The sequence below is a fragment of the Hibiscus syriacus genome, unplaced genomic scaffold (assembly GCF_006381635.1).
Source record: "Hibiscus syriacus cultivar Baekdansim isolate YM2019G1 unplaced genomic scaffold, ASM638163v2 tig00112305_pilon, whole genome shotgun sequence".
Taxonomy (NCBI): domain Eukaryota; kingdom Viridiplantae; phylum Streptophyta; class Magnoliopsida; order Malvales; family Malvaceae; genus Hibiscus; species Hibiscus syriacus.
This window is the reverse complement of record NW_024063299.1, coordinates 714954-737910: the sequence shown is the minus strand read 5'-3', so window position 1 is coordinate 737910 and position 22957 is coordinate 714954.

Genomic DNA, 22957 nt, shown 5'->3' with positions numbered 1-22957 from the left:
TATCCATAAAGCCAGGGTGATTAACCAATTGCTTTAGAGGGACAACTCAAGTTTTATTGTATAATAATATAACATGGGTGTTCAAATCCAATTTCTTAAGCTTGTTAAGAAGAACCTGTTATAGTCTAGGTGTTTTGGTGGAATTCAGAAAATCTCTTTGTTAGATTTCAATTCTTAAGCAACTGACTTAAACCAGATTTACCTATTTGTGAAGATTATGTTCATCATTGAACGTCATCAATAGAAAAATACTCTAGTCGGTTTTGTAATGTAATACACCAATGATGCCCCATGTTGTACACTCCTATATATAAATACCTAGCTTTTTTGTAATTCCTTTCAATAGGAGTAGGCTATCTCATATTTGTAATAGGATATTGTTTGGGTGTATTTCTTCTGAGATAAGGTCAATGGTCCTTGTTTTTCTGGTTTTCAATCCTGATATTCTGTCAAAGATTATAACTCTAATCATGCAGAACTTTTTAATCCAGTTGATATTCAAAGAACTGCAAGATTGCAAAATCGACTCAATGCTCATAACCTTAATAAGCAACACAAATTTATTTATTGTACAAAAGGCGGAGAAAGGAACAAAAAGCAAGTTCAAACAAGATGCTGAAAGTAGAAAGGTACTACAGTGGTAGATAACACTTCCACTTATTTATTTTATTATGCCTCATTACTACTATAACGGTATGTAATAGGATCAGGGTTCTTTCCTTCATTTTCCCCCCATTTCTTGATCATTTCTTGTGTCAAAACCCCTTTATCAACAAGCATCTCAATTTTTTTTAACAGTGGCCTACAATTGCCTGTAGAATGCCCTTTTACCCCCAAGTGGAAATTACAAACACTATCTTGATCATAGCTATGAGCAGAAGGGTTTGATGTCACTTTAGTTGGTCTTGGTGTGATGTATTGACCTTTAACCAAATGAGGATACAAGTCTGAAATGGAAGTTTGGAATACTTCCAAAGTTTTTCTTGATCGCATGACTTTCTTTGGTCGATCCGAACAGTTACTTGCTCTTTTTCTTTTGTAATTACGAGGACTCTGGATGCAACATTCATTCACATGATCAGCTTTTGCTTTTTGATCCGTCAGGCTCCTGGATGTGACTTTTGAATTTTCTTCACTGATTACATTCTCAATTAAATCTCCACTTGTCATGAGATTCTTGAATTCCTTCGTCGGATTTGCCTGCATTAACTTGCAGAAAGGAGCGGGAATGGAATCCCGAAACATATGTGATATCTCCTCTTCTAACATGGGAGGTTGAACTTGTGCTGCCACTCCTCTCCATCTTAAGGCATTTTCTTGAAATCTTTCATTGGTTTTCTTCTTTACTCTTCGAAGATCCATACGTGTTGGATTTAAGCCTTTAACATACCGATATTGTCTCAAAAATGCATCAACTAAATCAACCCATTTCTTGATCTGTTCTTGTGTCTACTGATTGTACAAGACTACTGTTGGGCCAACAAGACTATCATGGAAAGAGTGAATTAATAGATCATCAGAACTCAAATATCCTTCCATTTTTCTGCAAAATATTCTCAAATGGATTAAGGGACAACTGGTGCCATCATATTTTTCAAAATTTGGAATTTTGAAATCATGGGGAATAATCAAATCTGGAACCAAGCTAAGCTTTCTTGCTTCTAATTCTTTGTGGGAAGTATCAACACATTTCATATTTTTGATTGCTTCATCCATCTTCTTGAATCTTTCCTCATATTGCGAATAATGAACAAGGCTATTCTTTTGGTTCAATTGGGATGCCCCAGAGGGTTTTACCATTTTTGACTCTACAATCTGACAGCATGGTTGCTCTTTATCAATTATCTCTTCTTTATCAGATGTCACATACTGAATAATTTGATTTGATCCATCTGGTACTGAATCTAATGTTTCTTTCCTTATATCATGAGGTAACCCTGTCAATTGTTCTAGCCACTGATCTTGTAGTCCCTCATAAGATTGCTCCATTGTTTTCATGATGATGGTAAAGTAAAATGAATGAATGACCTTGGTTTTACTGTTACAAAACCTTTCATTAATTATTAACATGTTTTTATAATTAATGTATATAACAGTACTTAAATAAAAATGTGAAAAATGCATAAATGGAAAAATAAGAATGAAAAATGTGCAATTCAAATATATAAAAAGTAAAAATACAAAATGAAAATGCACATATACAAAATGTAAATACATGTATGAAAAGGTGTTACTCAAGAGTGATCATCTTAGAACAGATTTCATTGAACACAAAAGCTTTAGTACATCAAACAAAACTTTTACATGTAGGGACAACTTTCAGTCCTAACTTCAACAAAATTTTACATATAGGGAATAACTTTCCCATTTTCTTCTCTAAAACCAAGTTAGTTTATCAGCTTATGGGCCATATTGCTTATCTGGACTGCAGCTTCTTCCATGACATTCTGGTGTTCTTTCATCTCCTATGTCAATTCTCAGAGTTGATCATTTTCCCTTGTGAGAGAACATTTGTGTTCAAAAAGTTTTTGGACAAGATCTTCATGTATGTTGCAACTCTTTTTCAGTTTGGTGACCCCTGCTATCCACTCTTCTGGGGTGTTCCCTATACCAGCATTTTGAAAGGCTTGATTGACCTTCTGGAAATCTTCATGTATGGTTTCCATTTTGGTTCTCAATTTATCGTTTTCAATCTTCAAATGACGTATTTGAGCTTCAAACCTCAGCAAATCTTTTTCTCTCAGGGCGCCCCTACTGATATTCTTACCTTTGAAGACTTTTGGTATTAAACTAGTAGGACCCTCGGTTACTAAACTAGGTCGATCATTTACCATAAATTGCAAGGTTCCATGATCCAAAAGACTTTGGACTCGACGTTTGAAGGCAAGACAATTCTCGATGGTATGTCCTTGAGCTCTGGCATGATATTCACAATGAACGTTAATGTCATACCAATTTGGATACGGAGGTTGGAATAGTTTTATATAATATGGAGCCACTTTTCGTGCTTCAAGTAACTTCTCATACAACTCTTTATATGATATAGGGATAGCATCAAAATGAGAACCACCTTTTGTTTTGGATTGAACCTGAGTTTTAGACGTCGGGAGCAGACCAAACTTTGATGATTTCTGATTACATGATTTCTTCTCATCTCTGGGAGCTTTTACAGTGGTCAACATTTCTTTGGTATCTCCAGGCGATTTTTGAATACAAATGATGATTGTCTGCAACTTCTCAAATTGGTTAGGATCAAAAGGCCCTTGCATATATGAAATTGCAGGATTATCTTCATTAAGCTTTCTCTCTTTCTGTGCAGGAATCTCTTCTCTTTTGGCCAAAACAGATATTCTATCCATCATCTTAGACATCTGCTCTCTTATTTCTTGTATCTCCTTTTGCTCTTCAATGGGCATACAATCTTTGGGTGCATAGCTCTTCTCTATCTTCAGAGTTCCCTCAGGATGTCTTTTCTTGGCCGCATCATATTTTATTTGATCATAGAACTTTTTGTCCATTTATGATTTCTTTCTAATTTGATGAACAGTCTTTTCAGTTAACACCTTTTGGTCATGATCATGAAATGCAAACAAAAGAAAATAATTTAAACAAATTAGAGCAAAAATAACATACACGGGAAAATAAGAAAAAATAAAATGGTTAATACCAACTAATTGAAAGAAAAAATTTATTTATCATGGTATATAATAAATCCTAACCTCATGCTTTCTAGTTCCATGCTTTGTTTGGAAAAATTAACCTAACCGCATGATTTCTAGTTCGCATGCATTTATTCAGGGAGAAAAAAATAATAATAAATTAAATAAATTAAAAGCTAGAGCTTATTTCTCCTTTGTGTACACCTATGAACAGTGGTTCAGTACTGTCTTAGATTAGGTGAATTTCTAAGGTTTATTATATGCAGAGTTTCAGTTCTAGGAGTAAAGGTACTCGAATTGTCCTTGTTGATGCCCCCTTGGGCTGTCAACCCTCAATCCTAGTCCATTACATACTTAAACGGATCGAGTTCAATTCGAGGGGACACATTTCTCTATACCTGACACGGAGAATAAATTCTCACGAAGACATAGAGCATATGAACCCCGAAAGTTACTTGTTAGGTCTCACACAGAAAATAAATTCTCACGAAGATATCGCTTTCACTCCCACTTAAAAGGGACAAACTCAATTATAGAGCTTTATGTTATGCAATGCAAGTTTTGTGTGTGAGGAGAAATGTTCAAACCTCTAACAGATAAATAAAATAATTAATACCTGAATAAAAAAAACAATATTAATATAAAAATAATAAATAATAAAAATTTGAAAGAAAAGAATTAAAAATTAAATAAATGAATTTTTAATTTCTAATTAATAGAGACAATTTATAATTAATTTTGAAGTTTGACAATTCCCCAGCGGAGTCGCCAAGCTGTCGTAACCGGTTTTCGTCCGGGCACGAAATTTTTTATTTGGCATGAAAAGTGATGTGAATAAATGGTTTTTTAAAATAATTTGGGAGTCGCCATCGGCCTTTTGGGTTAGGTAGGTCGAATACCTAAAAATTATCTTTTAAAAGAGTTTTAAGAAAACATCAGTTAAAAGATGAACTGATCTGCGTTTATAACCAAAAATTTGTTCTTTTTAATAATAAAAAGGGATTCATGGTCGGTTACGTTTAGGGAAGGATTAGCACCCCCTACAACACCCAAAATTGGTACTTTTTAATTATAAATTGTCTCTATTATTGAAAATTTAAAAATTCAAAGATATATTTAATTCATAATTCTACTATTTCAAATAATTTTAAGAAAATATATTAATATACATAAATAAGATATTTACTTATTTAGAAATATCAGAAAAGGGCTTCTAGGTGCTTTAAGACAGCTCTTTTCTTTGATATTTAAAAATAAATATCAAAAACATTTTATTTTAATATAGTAAGATATTTATTTATTCAAAAATATTAGAAAAGAGCTTCTAAGTACCTTAAGAAAGCTCTTTTCTTTGATATTGAAAAATAAATAAATAACCAAAACATTTTCTTAAAATAAAAATTTATTTTAATAAGATATTTATTTATTTAAAAATATCAGAAAATGGCTTTTAGGTGCCTTAAGACAGCTCTTTTCTTCGATATTAAAAATAAATAAATATCAAAATATGATTATTTTTCTTAAAAGTAATTTATAAAATTAAATTTATAAATAGGAAAATAGAATAAATAATATATATATATTTATAAGACTATATATATTGACATAATTAATAAAGAATAATAATAATAGTATTGATAATTAAATATATATGAACATAAATATATAAAAGTAACATATGATTAAATAATGTTTAAAATACAATTAAAACATGGTATGAAAAAATAAAAAATAATAAAGTTTGTAAAATAAATGAAAATATTAAACTTAAGGACTAAATTATAATCTAATAAAATTAAATACCTAATTCATAATTAATTATTTAAAATTATAGGGATTAAACATGCTATTTTACTTATTTATTAATTTGGTGACTAAAATAAAATTATAAAAAAATCGAATATCAGATTAAAATAAATTAAAAATATATACTCGGGATTAAAATATTATTTATTAAAACTAAAGGACTAAATACGTATTTATCCTAAATATATTATTTAATAGAAATGACTAAAATAAATAAAATTAAAATTAAAGAACCGAATTAAAAGGATTATAAATTGATTTAGTGACTAAAATGTAAAGATTACAAGTTAGGATGACTACGGAAAGGGTTTAACCTTTAGTTAATTACAGACAAACCCCTCCCCAAAACGACATCGTTTGGGAAGGGGTATAAATACCCTAAACGCCTGGCCCGAAGGGCCAAGCTTCCTCATTTCTCCTTTCTCATTTTCTCTCTTAAAGAGAGATATGAGAAATCTCTCTGCCCTCTCTCTTCCTTCTTCCCGCCGGAGGCTGGCCGACCAGCGACCGGCAGCCTTACTCTACCATCGACCACCACTGCCGGCCACAACGGTGGCCGGAGTTAGGAAAATTAGCCCAAATCGTAGATCTCTACATCCTAAGGTCGAATACGACCTCTATTTATCCTAAAAATCCTTAGAAATTCCTAGATCTAGGATTTTACCTTCGAAATCCGAAGGTTTCCGGTGATGTTTCGAGTGCATCCGATGACAAAGTAAGCTCTCTCTTCTCTTCTCTTCTCTTTTCCCCTTTTTTTTATACTGGTTCGTCGTTGACTGAGATCGTTGGTAGTTTTTCTTCTCGTGGTGTCTCGTTTATGTTTGTTATGCTCTCTTTTCGTTTCTGTCTGTGTTTTCCCTTCTGTTTTCGTGGATGTCCCTTTTCTTTCGCAGGTGGTCGATGGCTTTATAGCCATCATCAAGACGCTCATCGGACCGGTTAAAGGAAAGGAGTTTGGTGAGTCACCGAGCTATGTGGTGACTCACCATAGAGCTCGACATGGACGGTCGGTGTTGTGGCAACAGAGCTTCTGGAGGCTTCTTCGAGGTGGCTTCGTGGCACTGGTGGAGTGTCGTCAATGGCGATTGGAGCACTTGGCATCAAAGGCTGAGGCATCTGGAAGCTTCTTGCAGTTGGAGAGGCGGCTGCGGCGCGGGGCTTCTGGAAACGGCGGCTGGGAGCTACGGTTTAGAAACCCTAGCTGAAACTCCCAAATGATATGGGCTTCTCGGGCCTGGTTCAAGTTGGGTCACTATTGGACCTGATCTGGGCTCCGAGATCTTGTAATTGGGCTTTGTAATATTTAATAAATAATATATAATAATAATTATAATAATAATACTAATAATAAAAATTTTAATAATAATAATAAATTTAAATGAAAAAATTGATGTCTACATCACCTATCACAAAAATGCCCATTACTAGTATCATCCTCATATTCTTCTCTATATTAGCCAAAAGATCTAATTTCACCTCCATTACCACTCTGTCTATCATACACATCAATTGGACTTAAACCACCACCATCGAGCCCATCAATAATTTGACATGGCGCTGCACTAGAACTTGAATGAGATAAATTTTGTTGTTGAGATTGATCATCAACATTCATTTTATCATCTTATGTATCCACAGGCAACACACCGTCATTTTCACCATCTAACAATGGACTCTCTTTCGCTTAAAGTCATTCTGATAGTGGATCAACATCTTCAAATATATGATCAAGACTGATAGGATTGTAACTAGCGTTTATATTATCAATGCTCATTCTTTATTGACCTCTCAGTTTATGCCTTATATTGTAATAAGTAAACACTAGTTTCTCATTTTTTTTTGTATTTCAACTGTTCTTGATTAGGTGTGAATGTAGCTGAATGTGCTCCAGTTCGTTCGCATTTGATGTAGAAGTTGTTTGAGTAAGCACTTTAATTTCAAATTGATGTAATTTAGGAATACATGTGCCATATCATCCACCACTCAACTGCATATATTATTAAATTTCAAACTTACATAAAAATGTACAATATAATTAAATAATATAAAGTAAATAATTTAATTAACTATTTACCCCATATTCATTTGATTTCAAACTATTTGTGCTTGCAAAGTGTCAAATGTCTCATGTTTACTTTTAAATAGTAACATTTGCATAAATAAAAGTTTGAGTGAAAATGAGAAAAATAATTCAATTTCAAATTATTTAACTAAGTTAAAAATAATAGTATTTGAATCTAACCTAATTCACCAATTTGATTTGATTATCAATAGAAGGTTCTAATCTTTCAATCACTAATCTTGTGTCTTCTAATGTTTCCGTCAATATATTCTTAGAATTCTCCACTCCAAGTTGAAATTGATGATTTGATTATCAGTAGATGAATCACTATACCCAATGTTACTAAAATTGTGATCTCCTACCCAAAGAAAATCCTTCAAAAGTATGCTTTTTGGTGCCCTTCCCTTTTTCCTTTTGAGTGAGCTCTGAATTTACTTCTATCTTTACTAGGTGCAGCAGACATTTGTCGTTCAAATTCTTTCCTATCACGAAAATGTCCATTACTAGTATCAACTTCATATTCTTTTCCATATCAGCCAAAATATCTAATTTCACCTCCATTGCCACTCTGTCTATCATCCTCATCAATTGGACTTAAACCACCACCATCGAGCCCATCACGAATTTGACTTGGCGTTCTACTAGAACATGAATGAGATAAATTTTGTTGTTGAGATTGATCATCAACATTCATTTTATCATCTGATGTATCCACAGGCAACACACTGTCATTTTCTCCATCTAATAATGGAATCTCTTTCTCTTAAAGTCATTCTGATAGTGGATCAACATCTTCAAAGATGTGATCAAGACTGATAGGATTGTAACTTTATAGCTGAGCGTGCTTCAGTTTCGTTCGCAATTTGATGTAGAAGTTGTTTGACTAAGCACTTTAATTGCTAATTGTTGTAATTTAGGAGTACATATGCCATATATCATCCACCACTCAACTACATAATATTATTAAATTTCAAACTTACATCAAAATTTACAATACAATTAAATAATATAAAGTAAATAATTTAATTAACTATTTACCTCGTATTCAATTGATTTCAAACTATTTGTGCTTGTAAAGTGCAGAATGTCTCATGTTTACTTTTGAATAGAAACATTTGCATAAATAAAAGATTGAGTGAAAATGAGAAAAATAATTCAATTTTAAATTATTTAACTAAGTTGCAAATAATAGTATTAGAATCTAAACTAATTCACCAATTTGATTTGATTATCAATAAAAGTTTCTAATCTTTCAATCACTAATCTTGTGTCTTCTAATGTTTCCATCAATATATTCTTAGAATACTCCACTCTAAATTGAAATTGATGATTTGATTATCAGTAGATGAATCACTATACCTAATGTTACTAAAATTTTAATCTCCTACCCAAAGAAAAACCTTTAAAAGTATGTTCACTCTATCTATCATCCTCATCATTTGGACTTAAACCACCACCATCGAGCCCATCTCCAATTTGACTTGGCGTTGCACTAGAACTTGAATGAGATAAATTTTCTTGTTGAGATTTATCGTCAACATTCATTTCATCATCTGATGTATCCACATGCAACACACTGTAATTTTCACCATCTAACAATGGACTCTCTTTCTCTTAAACTCATTCTTATAGTGGATCAACATCTTCAAAGATATGATCAAGTCTGCTAGGAATGTAACTAGAGTTTATATTATCAATGCTCATTCTTTATTGACGCCTCAGTTTAAGCCTTATGTTGTAATAAGTAAACACTAGTTTCTCAATTTTTTTGTATTTCAACTGTTTCTTGATTAGGTGTGAATATATCTGAATGTGCTCCAGTATCGTTCGTAATTTGATGCAAAAGTTGATTGACTAAGCACTTTAATTGCTAATTGTTGTAATTTAGGAATACATGTGTCATATATCATTCACCACTCAACTGCATAATATTATTAAATTTCAAACTTACATAAAACTTTACAATATAATTAAATAATATAAAGTAAATAATTTAATTAACTATTTACCCATATTCATTTGATTTCAAGCTATTTGTGCTTGTGAAGTGTCGAATGTCTCATGTTTACTTTTAAATAGTAACATTTGCATAAATAAAAGTTTGAGTGAAAATGAGAAAAATAATTCAATTTAAAATTATTTAACTAAGTTAAAAATAATAGTATTTAAATCTAACCTAATTCACCAATTTGATTTGATTATCAATAGAAGGTTCTAATCTTTCAATCACTAATCTTGTGTCTTCTAATGTTTCTGTCAATATATTCTTAGAATACTCCACTCCAAATTGAAATTGATGATTTGATTATCAGTAGATGAACCACTATAACCAATGTTACTAAAATATTGATCTCTTACCCAAAGAAAAACCTTCAAAAGTATGCTTTTTGGTGCCTTTGCCTTTTCTATTTGATTGAGCTCTGAATTTACTTCTATCTTTACTATGTGCAGCATATATTTTTCCTTCAAAATTTAACCTATCACGAAAATGTCCATTACTAGTATCAACCTCATATTCTTCTCCATATCAGCCAAAAATCTAATTTCACCTTCATTACCACTCTGTCTATCATCCTCATCAATTGGACTTAAACCACCACCATCGAGCCCATCACCAATTTTACTTGGCGTTGCACTAGAACTTGAATGAGATAAATTTTGTTCTTGAGATTGATCATCAACATTCATTTCATCATCTGATGTATCCACAGGCAACACATCGTTATTTTCACCATCTAACAGTGGACTCTATTTCTCTTAAAGTCATTCTGATAGTGGATCAACATCTTCAAAGATATGATCAAGACTGATAGGATTGTAACTAGCGTTTATATTATCAAAGCTCATTCTTTATTGACACCTCAGTTTAAGCCTTATATTGTAATAAGTAAACACTAGTTTCTCAATTTTTTTTGTATTTTAACTGTTTCTTGATTAGGTGTGAATATAGCTGAATGTGCTCCAGTTTCTTTCGCAATTTGATTAATAAGTAGTTTGACTAAGCACTTTAATTGCAAACTGTTGTAATTTAGGAATACATGTGCCATATATCATCCACCACTCAATTGCATAGTATTATTAAATTTAAAACTTACATCAAAATTTACAGTATAATTAAATAATATAATGTAAATATTTTAATTAACTATTTACCCGTATTTATTTGATTTCAAACTATTTGTGCTTGTGAAGTGTCGAATGTCTCATGTTTACTTTTAAATAGTAACATTTGCATAAATAAAAGTTTCAGTGAAAATGAGAAAAATAATTCAATTTCAAATTATTTAACTAAGTTAAAAATAATAGCTTTGAATCTAACCTAATTCACCAATTTGATTTGATTATCAATAGAAGGTTCTAATCTTACAATCACTAATCATGTGTCTTCTAATGTTTCCGTTAGTATATTCTTAGAATGCTCCACTCCAAATTGAAACTGATGATATGATTATCAGTAGATGAATCACTATACCCAATGTTACTAATATTTTGATCTCCTACCTAAAGAAAAACCTTTAAAAGTATGCTTTTTGGTGCCTTTCCCTTTTCCTTTTGATTGAGCTCTGAATTTACTTCTATCTTTACTAGGTGCAGCATACATTTTTCCTTCAAATTCTAACCTATCACGAAAATGTCCATTACTAGTATCAACCTGATGTTCTTCTCCATATCTTCCAAATGATATAATTTCAACTCCATTACCACTTTGTCTATCATCCTCATCAGTTGGACTTAAACCACCACCTTCGAGCTCGTCACTAATTTCACTTGCGCTGCACTAGAAACTGAATGAGATAAATTTTTTTGTTCAGATTGATCATCAACATTCATTTCACCATATGATTTATCCATAGGTAACACACCATCATTTTCACCATCTAACAACGGACAATCTTTCTCTTAAAGTCATTCTGATAGTGGAGCAACATCTTCAAAGATATGATCAAGACTGATAGGATTGTAACTAGCGTTTATATTATGAATGCTCATTCTTTATTGATGCCTCATTTTAAGCCTTATATTGTAATAAGTAAACACTAGTTTCTCAAATTTTTTGTATTTCAATTGTTTCTTGATTAGGTGTGAGTATTGATGAATGTGCTCCAGTTTCGTTCGCAATTTGATGCAGAAGTTATTTGACTACACCTAGTAAAGTTATTTGACCCGTATTCATTTGATTTCAAACTATTTGTGCTTATGAAGTACCGAATGTCTCATGTTTACTTTTAAATAGAAACATTTGCATAAATAAAAGTTTGAGTGAAAATGAGAAAAATAATTCAATTTCAAATTATTTGACTAAGTAACAAATAATAGTATTTAAATCTAACGTAATTCACTAATTTGATTTGATTATTAATAGAAGGTTCTATTCTTTCAATCACTAATCTTGTGTCTTCTAATTTTTCCGTCAATATATTCTTAGATTGCTCCACCCCAAATTGAAATTGATGAGTTGATTATCATTAGATGAATCACTATACCCAATGTTACTAAAATTTTGATCTCCTACCTAAAGAAAAACCTTCAAAAGTATGATTTTTGGTGCCTTTCCCTTTTCCTTTTGATTGAGCTCTGAATTTACTTCTCTCTTTACTAGGTGCAGCTGACATTTTTCCTTCGAATTCTGACCTATCATGAAAATGTCCATTACTAGTATCAACCTCATATTCTTTTCCATATCAGCCAAAATATCTAATTTCACCTCCATTACCACTTTGTCTATCATCCTCATCAATTGGACTTAAACCACCACCATCGAGCCCATCACGAATTTGACTTGGCGTTCTACTAGAACATAAATGAGATAAATTTTGTTGTTGAGATTGATCATCAAAATTCATTTTATCATCTAATGTATCCACAGGCAACACGCTGTCATTTTCACCATATAATAATGGAATCTCTTTCTCTTAAATTCAATCTGATAGTGGATCAACATCTTCGAAGATATGATCAAGACTTATAGTATTGTAACTAGAGTTTATATTATTAATGCTCATTCTTTATTGATGCCTCATTTTAAGCCTTATATTGTAATAAGTAAACACTAGTTTCTCAATTTTTTTGTATTTCAACTGTTTCTCGATTAGGTGTAAACATAGCTGAATGTGCTCCAGTTTCATTCGCAATTTGATGTAGAAGTTGTTTAACTAAGCACTTTAATTTCTAATTGGTTTAATTTAGGAGTACATGTGTCATATATCATCCACCACTCAACTGCATAATATTATTAAATTTTAAACTTACATCAAAATTTATAATATAATTAAATAATATAAAATAAATAATTTAATTAACTACTTACCCGTATTCATTTGATATCAAAATATTTGTGCTTGTGAAGTGTCGAATGTCTCATGTTTACTTGGCATGTGTCGTATTTATTTGATGCCTCCATTACCACTTTGTATATCACCCTCATCAATTGGACTTAAACCACCACCATCTAGCCCATCACCAATTTGACTTGGCATTGCACTAGAACTTGAATGAGATAAATTTTGTTGTTGAGATTGATCATCAACATTCATTTCATCATCTTATGTATCCACAGGGAACACACCGCCATTTTCACCATCTAACAATGGACACTCTTTCTCTTAAAGTCATTTTGATAGTGAATCAACCTCTTCAAAGATATGATAAAGACTGATAGGATTGTAAATAGCGTTTATATTATCAATTCTCATTATTTATTGATGCCTCATATTAAGCCTTATATTGTTATAAGCAAACACTAGTTTCTCAATTTTATTGTATTTCAATTGTTTCTCGATTAGGTGTGAATATAGCTGAATGTGCTCCAGTTTCGTTCGCAATTTGCTGCAGAAGTTGTTTGACTAAGCACTTTAATTGCTAATTGTTGTAATTTAGGAGTACATGTGTCATATATCATCCACCACTTAACTGCATAATATTATTAAATTTCAAACTTACATCGAAATTTACAATATAATTAAATAATATAAAGTAAATAATTTAATTAACTATTTACCCGTATTTATTTGATGCCTCCATTACCACTCTGTATATCACCCTCATCAATTGGACTTAAACCACCACCATCTAGCCCATCACCAATTTGACTTGGCATTGCACTAGAACTTGAATGAGATAAATTGTTTTGTTGAGATTGATCATCAACATTCATTTCATCATCTTATGTATCCACAGGGAACACACCGTCATTTTCACCATCTAACAATGGACACTCATTCTCTTAAAGTCTTTTTGATAGTGAATCAACTTCTTTAAAGATATGATAAAAACTGATAGGATTGTAAATAGCGTTTATATTATCAATTCTCATTATTTATTGATGCCTCCATTACCACTCTGTCTATTATCCTCATCAATTGGACTTAAACCACCACAATCGAGCCCATCACCAATTTTACTTGGCGTTGCACTAGAACTTGAATGAGATAAATTTTGTCGTTGAGATTGATCATCAAAATTCATTTCATCATCTGATGTATCCACAGGCAACACACCGTTATTTTCACCATCTAACAATGGACACTTATTCTCTTAAAGTCAATTTGATAGTGAATAAACTTCTTCAAAGATATGATAAAGACTGATAGGATTGTAAATAGCGTTTATATTATCAATTCTCATTATTTATTGATGCCTCATATTAAGCCTTATATTGTAATAAGCAAACACTAGTTTCTCAATTTTATTGTATTTCAATTGTTTCTCGATTAGGTACGAATATAGCTGAATGTGCTCCCGTTTCGTTCGTAATTTGATGCAGAAGTTGTTTGACTAAGCACATTAACTGCTAATTGTTGTAATTTAGGAGTACATGTGTCATATATCATCCACCACTTAACTGCATAATATTATTAAATTTCAAACTTACATCGAAATTTACAATATAATTAAATAATATAAAGTAAATAAATTAATTAACTATTTACCAGTATTTATTTGATGCCTCCATTACCACTCTGTATATCACCCTCATCAATTGGAGTTAAACCACCACCATCTAGCCCATCACCAATTTTACTTAGCATTGCACTAGAACTTGAATGAGATAAGTATTTTTGTTGAGATTGATCATCAACATTCATTTCATCATCTTATGTATCCACAGGGAACACACCGTCATTTTCACCATCTAACAATGGACACTCATTCTCTTAAATTCATTTTGATAGTGAATCAACTTCTTTAAAGATATGATAAAAACTGATAGGATTGTAAATAGCGTTTATATTACCAATTCTCATTATTTGTTGATGCCTCATTTTAAGCCTTATATTGTAATAAGCAAACACTAGTTTCTCAAATTTATTGTATTTCAATTGTTTCTCGATTAGGTGTGAATATAGCTGAATGTGCTCCAGTTTCGTTCGCAATTTGATGCAGAAGTTGTTTGACTAAGCACTTTAATTGCTAATTGTTGTAATGTAGGAGTACATGTGTCATATATCATCCACCACTTAACTGCATAATATTATTAAATTTCAAACTTACATCGAAATTTACAATATAATTAAATAATATAAAGTAAACAATTTAATTAACTATTTACCCCGTATTCATTTGATTTCAAACTATTTGTGCTTGTAAAGTGTCGAATGTCTCATGTTTACTTTTAAATAGAAACATTTGCATAAATAAAAGATTGAGTGAAAATGAGAAAAATAATTCAATTTTAAATTATTTAACTAAGTTGCAAATACTAGTATTTGAATCTAACCTAATTCACCAATTTGATTTAATTATCAATAAAAGTTTCTAATCTTTCAATCACTAATCTTGTGTCTTCTAATGTTTCCGTCAATATATTCTTAGAATACTCCACTCTAAATTGAAATTGATGATTTGATTATCAGTAGATGAATCACTATACCCATTGTTACTAAATTTTGATCTCCTACCCAAAGAAAAACCTTCAAAAGTATGATTTTTGGTGCATTTCCCTTTTCTTTTTGATTGAGCTCTGAATTTACTTCTATCTGTACTAGGTGTAGCAAACATTTTTCCTTGAAATTTTAACCTATCACGAAAATGTCCATTACTAGTATCAACCTCATATTCTTCTCCATATCAGCTAAAAGATCTAATTTCACCTCCAATACCACTCTGTCTATCATCCTCTGGACTTAAACCACCACTATCGAGCCCATCACCAATTTGACTTGGCGTTGCACTAGAACTTGAATGAGATAAATTTTGTTGTTGAGATTGATCGTCAACATTCATTTCAACATTTGATGTATCCACATGCAACACACCGTCATTTTCACCATCTAACAATGGACTATCTTTCTCTTAAAGTCATTCTGATAATGGATCAACATCTTCAAAGATATGATCAAGACCGATAGGATTGTAACTAGCGTTTAAATTATCAATGCTAATTCTTTATTAATGCCTTAGTTTAAGCCTTATATTGTAATAAGTAAACACTAGTTTCTCAATTTTTTTGTATTTCAACTGTTTCTTGATTTGGTGCGAATATAGCTGAATGTACTCCAGTTTCGTTCGTAATTTGATGCAAAAGTTTTTTGACTAAGCACTTTAATTGCTAATTGTTTTAATTTAGGAGTACATGAGTCATATGTCATTCTCCACTCAACTGTATAATATTATTAAATTTCAAACGTACATTGAAATTTATAATATAATTAAATAATATAAAGTAAATAATTTAATTAACTATTTACCCGTATTCATTTGATTTCAAACTATTTTTGCTTGTGAAGTGTTGAATGTATCATGGTTACTTTTAAATAGTAACATTTGCATGAATAAACGTTTGAGTGAAAATGAGAAAAATAATTCAATTTCAAATTATTTAAATAAGTTAAAAATAATAGTATTTAAATCTAACCTAATTCACCAATTTGATTTGATTATCAATATAAGGTTCTAATCTTTCAATCATTAATCTTGTGTCTTCTAATGTTTCCGTCAATATATTCTTAGAATGCTCCACTCCAAATTGAAATTGATGATTTGATTATCAGTAGATGAATCACTATACCCAATGTTACTAAAATTTTGATCTCGTACCCAAAGAAAAACCTTCAAAAGTATGCTTTTTGGTGCTTTTCCCTTTTTCCTTTTGATTGGGCTCTGAATTTACTTCTATCTTTACTAGGTGCAGCAGACATTTTTCCTTCAAATTCTGACCTATCACGAAAATGACCATTACTAGTATCAACCTCATATTCTTCTCCATATTAACCAAAAGATCTAATTTAACCTCCATTACCACTCTGTCTATCATACTCATCAATTGGACTTAAACCCCCTCCATCGAGCCCATCAACAATTCGACTTGGCGTTGCACTAGAACTTGAATGAGATAAATTTTCTTGTTGAGATTTATCGTCAATATTCATTTCATCATGTGATGTATCCACATTCAACACACCGTAATTTTCATCATCTAACAATGGACTCTCTATCACTTAAACTCATTCTGATAGTGGATCAACATCTTCAAAGATATGATCAAGTCTGCTAAGATTGAAACTAGCGTTTATATTATCAATGCTCATTCTTTATTGACGCCTCAGTTTAAGCCTTATATTGTAATAAGTAAACACTAGTTTCTCAATTTTTTTGTATTTCAACTGCTTCTCGATTAGGTGTGAATATAGCTGAATGTGCTCCAGTTTCGTTCGCAATTTGTTGTAATTTAGGAATACAAGTGTCATATATCATCCACCACTCAACTGCATAATATTATTAAATTTCAAAATTACATAAAAATTTACAATATAATTAAAAAATATAAAGTAAATAACTTAATTAACTATTAACCCATATTCATTTGATTTCAAACTATTTGTGCTTGTGAAGTGTCCAATGTCTCATGTTTACTTTTAAATAGTAACATTTGCATAAATAAAAGTTTCAGTGAAAATGAGAAAAATAATTCAATTTAAAATTACTTAACTAAGTTAAATAATAGTATTTGAATCTAACCTAATTCACCAATTTGATTTGATTATCAATAGAAGGTTCTAATCTTTCAATCACTAATCTTGTGTCTTCTAATGATTCCATCAATATATTATTAGAATACTCCACTCCAAATTGAAATTGATGATTTGATTATCAGTAGAAGAATCACTATAACCAATGTTACTAAAATTTTGATCTCCTACCCAAAGAAAAACCTTCAAAAGTATGCTTTTTGGTGCCTTTCACTTTTCCTTTTGATTGAGCTCTGAATTTACTTCTATCTTTACTAGGTGCAGCAGATATTTTTCCTTCAAAATTTAACCTATCACGAAAATGTCCATTACTAGTATCAACCTCATATTCTTCTCCATATCAGCCAAAATTCTAATTTCACCTCCATTACCACTCTGTCTATCATCCTCATCAATTGGACTTAAACCACCACCATCGAGCCCATCACCAATTTAGTTGGCGTTGCACTAGAACTTGAATGAGATAAATTTTGTCGTTGAGATTGATCATCAACATTCATTTCATCATCTGATGTACCACAGGCGACACACCGTTATTTTCACCATCTAACAGTGGACTCTATTTCTCTTAAAGTCATTATGATAGTGGATCAACAACTTAAAAGATATGATACAGACTGATAGGATTGTAACTAGCGTTTATATTGTCAAAGCTCATTCTTGATTGGTACCTCAGTTTAAGCCTTATATTGTAATAAGTAAACACTAGTTTCTCAATTTTTTTTGTACTTCAACTGTTTCTTGATTAGGTGTGAATATAGCTGAATGTGCTCCAGTTTCTTTCACAATTTGATGCATAAGTTGTTTGACTAAGCACTTTAATTGCTAACTGTTATAATTTAGGAATACATATGCCATATATCATCCATCACTCAACTGCATAATATTATTAAATTTCAAACTTATATAAAATTTACAATATAATTAAATAATATAAAGTAAATAATTTAATTAACTATTTACCCGTATTCATTTATTTCAAACTATTTGTGCCTGTGAATTGTCAAATGTATCATATTTACTTTTAAATAGTAACATTTGCATAAATAAAAGTTTGAGTCTAATCTATCAATTACTAATCTTGTGTCTTCTAATGTTTTCGTCAATGTATTCTTAGAATACTCCACTCCAAATTGAAATTGATGATTTGATTATCAGTAGATGAATCACTATACCCAATGTTTCTAAAATTTTGATCTCCTACCCAAAGAAAAACCTTCAAAAGTATGCTTTTTGGTGCCTTTCCCTTTTTCCTTTTGATTGAGCTCTGAATTTACTTCTCTCTCTACTAGGTGCAGCAGATATTTTTCCTTCAAATTTTGACATATTAGGAAAATGTCCATTACTAGTATCAACCTCATATTCTTTTCCATATCAGCCAAAACATCTAATTTCACCTCCATTACCACTCTGTCTATCATCCTCGTCAATTGGACTTAAACCACCACCATCGAGCCCATCACCAATTTGACTTGGCGTTGCACTAGAACTTGAATGAGATAAATTTTGTTGTTTAGATTGATCATCAACATTCATTTTATCATCTTATGTATCCACATGCAACACACAGTCATTTTCACCATCGAACAATGGACTCTCTTTCTCTTAAAGTCATTCTTATAGTGGATCAACATTTTCAAAGATATGATCAAGACTGATAGGATTGTAACTAGCGTTTATATTATCAATGCTCATTCTTTATTGACGCCTCAGTTTATGCCTTATATTTTAATAAGTAAACACTAGTTTCTCAAATTTTTTTGTATTTCAACTGTTTCTTGATTAGGTGTGAATATAGCTGAATGTGCTCCAATTTCGTTCGCAATTTGATGCAGAAGTTGTTTGACTAAGCACTTTAATTGCTAATTGTTGTAATTTAGGAATACATGTGCCATATATCATCCACCACTCAACTACATAATATTATTAAATTTCAAACTTACATACAAATGTACAATATAATTTAATAATATAAAGTAAATAATTTAATTAACTATTTACCCGTATTCATTTGATTTCAAACTATTTGTGCTTGTGTAGTGTCGAATGTCTCATGTTTACTTTTAAATAGTAACAATTGCATAAATAAAAGTTTCAGTGAAAATGAGAAAAATAATTCAATTTAAAATTATTTAACTAAGTTAAAAATAATAGTATTTCATCTAACCTAATTCACCAATTTGATTTGATGATCAATAGAAGGTTCTAATCTTTCAATCACTAATCTTGTGTCTTCTAATGTTTCCGTCAATATATTCTTAGAATTCTCCACTTCAAATTGAAATTGATGATTTGATTATCAGTAGATGAATCACTATACCCAATGTTACTAAAATTTTGATCTCCTACCCAAAGAAAAACCTTCAAAAATATGCTTTTTGGTGCCTTTCCCTTTTTCCTTCTGATTGAGCTCTGAATTTACTTCTATCTTTCCTAGGTGCAGCAGACATTTTTCCTTCAAATTCTTTCCTATCACGAAAATGTACATTACTAGTATCAATCTCATATTCTTTTCCATATCAGCCAAAATATCTAATTTCACCTCCATTACCACTCTGTCTATCATTATTATCAATTGGACTTAAACCACCACCATCGAGCTCATCACGAATTTGACTTGGCATTCCACTAGAACATGAATGGGATAAATTTTCTTGTTGAGATTGATCATCAACATTCATTTTATCATCTGATGTATCCACAGGCGACACACTGTCATTTTCACCATCTAATAATAGACTCTCTTTCTATTAATGTCATTTTGATAGTGGATCAACATCTTCAAAGATATGAGCAAGACTGATAGGATTGTAACTAGCGTCTATATTATCAATGCTCATTCTTTATTGATGCCTCATTTTTTTTGGATTTCAACTGTTCCTTGATTAGGTGTGAATATAGCTGAATGTGCTTCAGTTTCGTTCGCAATTTGATGCAGAAGTTTTTTGACTAAGCACTTTAATTGCTAATTGTTGTAATTTAGGAGTACGTGTACCATATATCATCCACCACTCAACTGCTTAATATTATTAAATTTCAAACTTACATAAAAATTTACAATATAATTAAATAATATAAAGTAAATAATTTAAGTAACTATTTACCCCGTATTCATTTGATTTCAAACTATTTGTGCTTGTAAAGTGTTGAATGTCTCATGTTTACTTTTAAATAGAAACATTTGCATAAATAAAAGTTTGAGTGAATATGAGAAAAATAATTCAATTTTAAATTATTTAACTAAGTTGCAAATAATAGTATTTGAATCTAACCTAATTCACCAATTTGATTCGATTATCAATAGAAGGTTATAATCCTTCAATCACTAATCTTGTGTCTTCTAATGTTTCTGTCAATATATTCTTAGAATTCTCCACTCCAAATTGAAATTGATGATTTGACTATCAGTAGATGAATCACTATACCCAATGTTACTAAAATTTTGATCTCTTACCCAAAGAAAAACCTTCAAAAGTATGCTTTTTGGTGCCTTTCCCTTTTCCTTTTGACTGAGCTCTGAAATTAGTTCTATCTTTACTAGGTGCAACAGACATTTTTCCTTCAAAATTTAACCTATCACGAAACTGTCCATTACTAGTATCAACCTCATATTCTTCTCCATATCAGCCAAATATCTAATTTCACCTCCATTACCACTCCGTCTATAATCCTCATCAATTGGACTTAAACCACCACCATCGAGCCCATCACCAATTTGACTTGGCGTTGCACTAGAACATGAATGAGATAAATTTTGTTCTTGAGATTGATCATCAACATTCATTTCATCATCTGATGTATCCACAGGCAACACAACGTCATTTTCACCATCTAACAGTGGACTCTGTTTCTCTTAAAGTCATTATGATACTGGATCAACATCTTCAAATATATGATCAAGACTGATAGGATTGTAACTAGCGTTTATATTATCAATGCTCATTCTTTATTGATGCCTCAGTTTAAGCCTTATATTGTAATAAGTAAACACTAGTTTCTCAATTTTTTTGTATTTCAACTGTTTCTTGATTATGTGTGAATATAGTTGAATGTGCTCCAGTTTCGTTCGCAATTTGAGGCATAAGTTGTTTGACTAAGCACTTTAATTGCTAATTGTTGTAATTTAGGAATACATATTCCATATATCATCCACCACTCAACTGCATAATATTATTAAATTTCAAACTTACATAAAAAATTTACAATATAATTAAATAATATAAAGTAAATAGTTTAATTAACTATTTACCCGTATTCATTTGATTTCAAACTATTTGTGCTTGTGAATTATCAAATGTCTCATGTTTACTTTTAAATATTAACATTTGCATAAATAAAAGTTTGAGTGAAAATGAGAAAAATAATTCAATTTCAAATTATTTAACTAAGTTAAAAATAATAGTATTTGAATATAACCTAATTCACTAATTTGATTTGATTATCAATATAAGGTTCTAATCTTTCAATCACTAATCTTGTGTCTTCTAATGTTTTCGCCAATATATTCTTAGAATTCTCCACTCCAAATTGAAATTGATGATTTGAATATCAGTCGATGAATCACTATACCAAATGTTACTAAAATTTTGATCTCCTACCCAAAGAAAAACCTTCAAAAGTATGTTTTTGGGTGCCCTTCCCTTTTTCCTTTTGATTTAGCTTTGAATTTACTTTTATCTTTACTAGGTGCAGCAGACATTTTTCCTTCAAATTCTGACCTATCACGAATATGTCCATTAATAGTATCAACCTCATATTCTTTTCCATATTAGCTAAAATATCTAATTTCACCTCTATTACCACTCTGTCTATCATCCTCGTCAACTGGACTTAAACCACCACCATCGAGCCCATTACCAATTTGACTTGGCGTTGCACTAGAACTTGAATGAGATAAATTTTTTTATTGAGATTGATCATCAACATTCATTTTATCATTTTATGTATCCACAGGCAACACACCGTCATTTTCACCATCTAACAATGGACTCTCTTTCTCTTAAAGTCATTCTGATAGTGGATCAACATCTTCAAAGATATGATCTAGACTGATAGGATTGTAACTAGCGTTTATATTATCAATGCTCATACTTTATTGATGCCTCATTTTAAGCCTTATATTATAATAAGTAAACACTAGTTTCTCAATTTTTTTGTATTTCAACAGTTTCTTCATTAGGTGTGAATATAGTTGAATGTGCTCCAGTTTCGTTCACAATTTGATGCAGAAGTTGTTTGACTAAGCACTTTAATTGCTCATTGTTGTAAGTTAGGAGTACATGTGCCATATATCATCCACCACTCAACTGCATAGTATTATTAAATTTAAAACTTACATCAAAATTTACAGTATAATTAAATAATATAATGTAAATATTTTAATTAACTATTTACCTGTATTTATTTGATTTCAAACTATTTTTGCTTGTGAAGTGTCGAATGTCTCATGTTTACTTTTAAAT